Here is an 8801-nt window from a genome sequence, read left to right as displayed (position 1 = left end):
CGTCTCGTTTCTCCTTGCCTCTTTCATTCTGGCACGGAGATTTCTTCGTTCTCCGTCTTCGTCTGCAGTTTTCAACCTCTTATCTACGACTAACGATCCGGAACACGATGCAGTCAGGATTCGCTCTGCGGTTCGCCATTCCAAGTTTGAACATCGACCGACCACGGCCAAATTTCAAACCAACGTCCTAGACTGGCAATTGGGGAAACCCTGCTTTCAAATATGATAAAACACCTTTATAATTAGATTAATTAATATGTGCTAAGCGTTTCAGAGGGGCCATAAAATACTTGGTAATATCTCAATTAAAAAAAAAGCACAGTGTGTTAACTTATTAAAAACGCACAGCAAGCGTTGATTTTTTTGGTTTTTTGGGACTAATAATGAACTTACATCTTATAAATGTTTTAAGACAGTATAGCAAGTATATTGCTTGGAAATACATATACTTTTAGTTGAATATAATGAATATATCTCCAATTATATGTTTTCCAAGCAATATACTGATTAAAACTTGATATATATATATATATATATATATATATATATATACCGTACATACAGAATAGTTTTAGAAAATTTGTGCCAAAAAGGAGAAAAAAAATACAATTACAACGCTCCTCATCCTGGACCGACTCATGGGATGGGAAACGTACAGTCTAAATCGTCTAAATCAAATCTAAGCTTTTCATTAGATAGTAAAAGAAGCAGTGCTTTTTACTTAATCGACAAATTTTTCTTTGAATTGTGACGCAACTAACAAGTTTTATCGACGAGAGGAAGCGAATTCCGCGACGAGCTAGGGGAATAACGATTTTCTCATTTCCTAGAACTCACGCATAATTATACGCCTGTGGAATGACTAAGGAGAAATTCCGCGGCCTTGTGCGAATTAGCCGAAATGTCCACAGCACCCAGTATATGCTAGATGCAGAATAAAATTTTTTTGGAGGGTGCCTCATTAACGTTATGTGGATGTTGAGCATTTAGTTCTCAAAATCCTTTCTTCATTGGAATTTAGCGAATTTTTATATATATATATATATATTTGTGTGTGTGTGTGTGTGTGTGTGTGTGTGTGTAAAATTGTATTTTTTTATGCTTGTTGGCACGAATTTTCTGAAACTATTCTGTTTCATTATGGCTGGAGACATAATTACGAGGACCTGAAAATTTTGCAATGCAAATCTATCCTTTTTAATTGCTCTCTACTTGCCTAACTGTGCTAGGATTCTTTCTAGTTGTCGAAAGTTAGGTCACATCGAATTACCTCTCCTCTGTGATCTTGTCGAAAGCGAAGTAAAACGGACCAGAGGCGATCAATTTCAATCAACCCGTTGTCAACGGCTTATCTACTCGGGGTGCTACTATTGCTATTTTCTTTATCTGGATGCAAAGTTGGCACAACCGTGCCTTTTAACAGAAATAAGAATAGAAATAAAAGGACGAGAACAACTTCATCCTCCCGATCCGACAACATAAAATTCAAATTGATATTAATTCCGTAAGAGACCGCGTATGCGATATAAGTTATAAATTGGGTATAGGCTTTAAATTCTGCAACACGTTGAGTTTAATTTCTTTTGCCGCCAATATTTTTATAGGGTTATTTTTGGGAAAAAACCCTCGAAACACGTAATATCACGTTTAATTGATTAATTTAATTTAATCATTAACCAAAATGATTATTTGGAGATCGTGAGATGCGGTCTGGTGTGAGTCGGTTTAGAAAAACATTTTCTGTATCATGCCAACGTTTCGATCTTTATTGAGATTCAGGGTCATTCAAAATCTTCAGGGCTCATAGTGTTTCTGAAGATGATCTCAATAAAGATCGAAACGTTGGCAAGATAAAGAAAATGTTTTTCTAAACTTACATCACACCAGACCGCATCTCACGATTTCCTAATAATCAACTAACGTTCACTAAAAACCACACATTAACCAAAATGTTTTGTCATTACTCTCCAGGTTAGCGGAATACGAATAAGAGTTTAACTATTCCTCATAGCAAGATACTCATTAATGTATAATTTTTGAATGATGTTTTTGAAGATGAATTCGTCGGTGCAAACGGTTTTCATTTTGAAGCACCCGTTCTCATGTTATTTGCAAACAACAATTTCAAACATAGTTTGTTATACGTTATATAGACAACGATTTTTTGAGCAGCGAATTTATTTATCATTATATCATTGTTAGATCCAAACTGTTTTACTCGTGAGAAACTAGGCATAAAATAAAAATTTACATGTACCGGGGTTTTCTCAAAAACGCCCCAATAGTAACAACAATGTGGGGAATTGCCTGTATGTAGTTCTAAAAGCACAATAGGTTTGATCAACTAATAAAGCAACAAATCATCGCTTTATAGCATCTAAAGATGGTTAAAAATTTGGGTATTGCTTCACCCCCCTATCTCCCTTACGTCGCGACATCCTGCTTTGTACATTTCCAGTTAAACGCACATCTTTTGATAAAACCTAACTCTAAAAACGGGAGGATTTTTGTTCAAAACACAATTAGGAAATATAAATAATGTTTACTGTCAGGAAAATTAACAAGTACAGTCTACAAGGTTGCAGACATCCGTTTCCGGAATGTAGCCATCTTTTATAGCCCTGTGTGGATTTTCCGAAGAATGAGCTTGCCATCCATCAGATTTTAGTTCTTTTTTATAGTTAGTGATGTTAGTGTTTTATATTGTTTATATTAGTTACAGTTGTAAAAAATAGTCTACCCTACTGTAAATAATTTAACACCTGATGAACAATATTGTCTATGAAAATAATATAAACCTGATTTACAGAGCGGATAGAAATAGGATAAAAAAAGAGAGAGTTGGTTACCGTTAGATCATAAAAGGGCATAACTAAGCTGGAGATACAGTAAAACAAATGAGAAGGTTTAATGCGCGAGGAAGTAAAGAAAAAATGCAAAGCGAAGAAATAGAGGAATGGCGAATTTCAACCTAAAGTTCTCCGCTGTATCTTCAATGCTCCCTTCTATGTCACTAATCAAACGATCTTAAAATCCCTTTCGAGAAAGATCTTACCCGAACAAGCTTCTTCACATTCCACTATAAACTATCCCTACACTCTAACCCACTAGCCCTCTTTCCTCAAAGTCTCACCCTTACAAGCCTCCGCACCGTTTAAAACCTACCTAATTATGTAACCCACCTAATTAAATGAAAAGAGTTCCAGCACTGGTTGGTTTCTCTCCCTCTTCCTCTTGGTCTGACAGGTCTGTCAGATTTGTTTATAACTAAACTAGTTGCTCAATGTATATTTTGTACCTATAGCAATAAATTAAATTAAATACTTTTGAACTTTTACATGGTTTTCGATGTGCGAATGCTTTATTGCTGTTTATTATTTAAGTGTCTTTTTTCGCGCTTTCTGCCAGCTCGTCTCAATTTTGGTCAAATATCATCGAGATTTTGCGTGGGAAGTGTTGAATGGTTGGATGTCAATAATTGATTTTATGATAGCTTCGAGTCTCCTCTCTGTTGCATGATTGATGCACGATGCAATTTACAGTTCTTGTCTACAGTTTCAGGTGAATGAGTTACATCCATTAGGAGGTTAGGTCCATTAGGACGGATAAACCAATAGGGAAATAAACCTACAAGGTTTCATAATGGAACTTTCATTCACCACTAGACTATAATAATTCAGGGAACTATTATATTTATCTTGTTTTTAGTTTTATTTCAAAATAATTTGGCGAACTTTCAATCAAATGAACGACTAAATTTGTTAAATCATATGCAAACAGCTAGAGTTAAAAACAAAGGCGTGTACAACTTCCTGTGTGTGCGGTCTTTTGTTCGTCAGAGGTTGTCTATTACTACGTTGAGGAGCAAAGTAAATTTATTCTGTTTCTCTTGTGCTTGTCATAGAACAATGTTGTAACATTGTTATCAATAAATTAAGGAAAAATTTCGTACAATGTCTTTTCGCATGGATGTCAAATCCTTGCTAAACCCTCAGAAAGCAAATAATTAAGCCTTCTGCACTGTTACTAACATTATTTTTTTGTATATTGTTTGGTACACAGATAGATCTAGAACGCAAGAAGGAACGGAGTCAGAACCCACGGGAAAATACACCAGTTCCTTTTCAAGCTGAAGTCCATGCAATCAAAAGATGTACCGATCAAGATCAATTGGATTCAATCTGAATAAACGGTACAAAATTAAGAATATAGCTTTCATGTCAGATAGCCAAGCAGCCATCAAAGCGCTAAGCTCAAACACCATTAGCTCAAAAGTGTTGCTGGATTGCAAAACTAAACTAACAAATTAGGTATACAAAAAAAATCAGCCACTGCTGGGTTTCAAGACATGTGGGAGTAGAAGGCAACGAGAATGTGGATGCCCTTGCAAGAAGAGGGACTGCTATACCGCTGATAGGACCCGAGCCCTTCAGCTGGAGCATAAGAATGCACACTATCAATGAGCACCTCAGACAGAAGGATGAAAAGAAAATGAGGGAACAATGACACTCACTCATTGGACAAAAACAATCCAAGAATCTCCTAACAAGTTTGGAAGGAGAGAGGTAACAGTATGTATTAGAGGAAGGAGGAAAAAACTGCGAATCCTAAGAGGACACTGCAAACTAAATGGGCATATGAAGAAGATTGGCAACGCGGCACATGCTAATTCTACCATGCAGCTTAGGAAACACCAACACACCCACTAACAAACTGTGCTGCACTTGCCCGCAAGGAAATACAATAGAGGTATTCACGATCTTTGTGTTAACCCTGTTAACTCTGTTAGGTCCTGTTAGATGGAGAAAAATGATAACATAGACTTCTAAGAATCGGTTGTTAACATTGCTCGAGACTGCTCAAAAACGTCAAGCGTAAACAAAACAATTTATACATACGGTATACATTACCAATAATTCTTTTAACTTTGTACTTGTAAAACCAAATGTCAACCAGGTCAAATAGCGCTTTAATGAGCTATATCCAGAGATAACAAGAGCTAAAAGTACTGTCCGGTTAATCGATATTATTTGAGGACCTCCTTACAAAGTTGAAAACATGTGCAACAGTTAATTTACTATGAATTAAATTTAAATAAATAATTTGGTTCTGGTTTAAGAAGTCGAAGGAGATTTCGTATATTCGAAAAACAATGTTCGTAAATAGTATCTTTTTAAAATAATTTGAGAACGGTTGCAGTTTAGCATTGTGAGATTCATTACAAAAGGAGGACAAAGAAAATTTGTACTCAAAGTTACCGAAATTTACAGTATGTTTTAGTGTATGACCCTAATTAGGCCTGATTTATAACAAATTCAAGGTAATCTTGTTTCCCGGAAGAAACGTTATCAGTCTTGTTCGTTTATCCAAAGTGATTGGGAAACAAGGGCCTCTTGGAAGAAATCTTCGTTATCGTTTGTGATACCGCAGTGGAACGCAAAATATGAATCATCGATAAGGAATGACTCAAGACATTCCACCATCATAAACTCGGGCTTTATCCAGAAGGCATTGACGGCTGGAAAAACACAGATGCCAAGATTAGGCACGGTGATTTGGTGCATGTTTCGTCTGTAATGGATAAATGCATTCATGCCGGTAGGAAAGAGAAAATGTATCGCTGCAAACTATATATATATAAATGGTTCACATTTATCGTTGGGCATAGAGAAGAGGGCAGAACAAACAGTAAATCAACTATGCAAATAGCATTCGGAAACAAAACCTAAAGCCTCTTCAGAATTCTCGTCGGGCATGTACGAAAAGACAGGTCTGTAAGTGTGGCTGGTTACGCAATTTATACGTAATAAAATGTATAGTAGTCTTTTTCCTCTATATCACTAATTGCCGAATTTTTCTGCCAACGTTGCTCTAACTATTGTAACTATTTTTTTATTTTCTATCTTAGCAGGGATTTTTGAGCCGAAACGCACGTGACTGATCCTTCTTTTTTGCTACCTGCTGTAGTAAGCGTCATTAGAAGATCTCTATTCGCATAATTACCTTCACGTGTAATATTGTATCTTGCCACTTACGTGACTTTTCTTTGAAAATTAAGCATTATAGAAATGTTCTAAAGATATAGGCGTGGATAATTAGAGGAAAAAAGAAAAAAACAAAAATATTTATGGGGCAAAACTCACACTCTCTGGAGGAACTCCATAGTATTTTATTTTATTTATTACTTATATATCTTACATCAAGAGTCTGATACAATAGTGCAGCTATAAATGCGTACTGAATAAAGATCATGTTTACATAAATGATGTTTTATTAATAACCCGACTATCTGCTTCACAAGAATTGTTCTATAACTACTAAATGGATTTCATATGTATCATTCAATGAGTCTGCTAATTTTAATATCAACATTAAAGTTGAAATTAGCAAACTATTTCTATTTATTTACTTTATGATGTAATATTTTTACTCTAATTAATTTCTTTCTTTTATTAGTACAAGTATTTGTTAGAATTCGCAAGTATCCTGTACTTACAGCAAGTACTGAAATATATATTGAATTTAAAGTTCATTGGGATAATTATTTTTGGTTTAAATACATAAATATATACAATTTAACTTTACACTCGTTTATTTATTTAACCATTTTTAATGTACAATGTAAACCAATATTTACCATAATAGAAAATATACAATGGATAGAAAAGTACTTTTATAATATCAAGAAAGATATTAATATCCTTATTATCGGATATATAGGATAAGAAGATCCTTATTCGAGAAGAATAAAAATTAAAATGATATCATAATACTAAAATATAATAAAGTAATATGTATATTTGGTTATTCAGATATCGTGAGATATATATAATATGTATATAATGAAAATGAAGAATATAAAGAAAATAAATATAACGAAGGTTAAATTAATTATATCACAATTTCTCTTAAATTTCAACTATGAAATAAATAAATAAAAAGTTAAATTTCATTTCATTCACGGTTCTGAAATTGGGCGGTGAATGGGAAAATGTTCTAGTGGATCACTTTCGCCAGATTTATATAAGTTGTATAGATAGGTTTTTAGAATATACGATTTTTATCACCAACCGCTTTTATGTAATTAGTCCTAATTTAATAATATGAGTAGCTAACCCGAAATGAGGCTCCAAACCTTCCAAAATTTTACTCATTTTATGGTAAGAATTAAAATAATGATGAGTTAATGATTGCTTCCACATTTGTACTATTGTAAAGGATTTTGCGGACGAGGCTTCTAAGGCCGGGACCTTAACCACTATCCATCCCCCTTAAAAACATAATTAAAAGAAAGTGGCAGCGTCTGAGGGCCTAATCGGCAGAAAAGTTCTCGAGTATCAAAAGCACTGTCGATAGATGGCCCTCAGAGGACGTGACACGTAGAAGAAGGGTCATCCTCACCCGATTAAAATAGGCCATGCGAGGTTGACACTTACTTTTTGGCCTACGTCAGCCTGGGAGTCCCCTGTTCCGACGAAACAGGGTTGTTTCATTGCGTATAGCTCTGATAGTTTAGTCTCCCTAGCGTGTGTTGATAGTGAATGTATTTATTGGCGTAAATATGTGCTGACAGAAGGCCGATGGCAAAATATTCAGTACCCCATCGACTCTCAAAGAATATAAAGTGATGGAGGAATATCCAGTACTCCTCCACCCCAACTGAGTGAATGACAAATAAATAGGAAAGAATGCATTTAAGAGTGGGTGAGAATGTGAATGGAGACTGATTAAGTTGGGAGCTGAAATGACCTGGGCGGAAAGACCTGACTTCGAACTGCCAGCTCCCGGAGTGAGTGCTTCTCGAAGACTGGTGGTAATTTATTGGAAATCGCAAAAATTGGAATCGACGGTGTGCTGCGAGAAGTGATTGTCTGGCAACTCTCATTTATACGTATATATATCACGCATTTGCACACTTCAGCTTAAATAAATCAGCAATCAGTAGCCAGTAAAAGTTTTTTGTAGGATTCTAATGGTTAATGATTCACAATAGATTCAACAATATATTAAAATAATCAATGAAACTATATCTGACAATGAAGAACTACATGAGATATTTAAATACACTTGTCAAATAATTAAATTTGAGTTTAATGAGTAGCAGATAGACACTATTTTCGACAAAGAGCCTGACAAAATGGTTAAATTTAATCGGCGTTCCGATAAGATCAAATTCGTGTGATGTATAAAAGAAACGAAAGAAATATTTACAACCAACATAGACCCTCCTGTGCTAATGTGCGTGTTTTCATTACTGAATTTAACACCATCTAATACAAAACGGAAATTTTAAAAGAATTAAAATTAAACATTTTAACGATGTGTTATATTGTCTATCACGAATTATTTTACAATATATAGTAAAACCTTTCATTTACATATGTAGATCATGGATGTGGTCCAATAGAAACCATATTCTCGATCTCATCATAGTCAATTTCTTACTTACATTGCAAAATGTCATACGTTTTTTACATTATAAGTTCCCAAACTGTTGTTATATGTTCAAGTAGAATGTCGTGTTGGAGGTAGGTAACATTTAACTACAATTTGGGAACTTACCATGTATAAAACCTATGACATTTTCCAACACAGGAAATGGCCATGATAAGATAGAGAAGATGGTTTTTATTGAACCATATCCCCAATTTAAATCTATAATTAACAACTACTGATCGATTACTACATCCTTACTGTAAACTTATCACTCCACTCGCCAGAAATGTTATTAATTTCATATTAAATACTGTACTCGGTAATACTGTTTATAAATGATATAATTTTTTTGTAAAAATTAATAT

Source organism: Cimex lectularius, unplaced genomic scaffold (genome assembly GCF_000648675.2).
Source record: "Cimex lectularius strain Harlan isolate CLEC.00 unplaced genomic scaffold, Clec_2.1 scaffold446, whole genome shotgun sequence".
In the NCBI taxonomy this organism is placed as follows: domain Eukaryota; kingdom Metazoa; phylum Arthropoda; class Insecta; order Hemiptera; family Cimicidae; genus Cimex; species Cimex lectularius.
Note: the sequence above shows the minus strand (reverse complement) of the source record.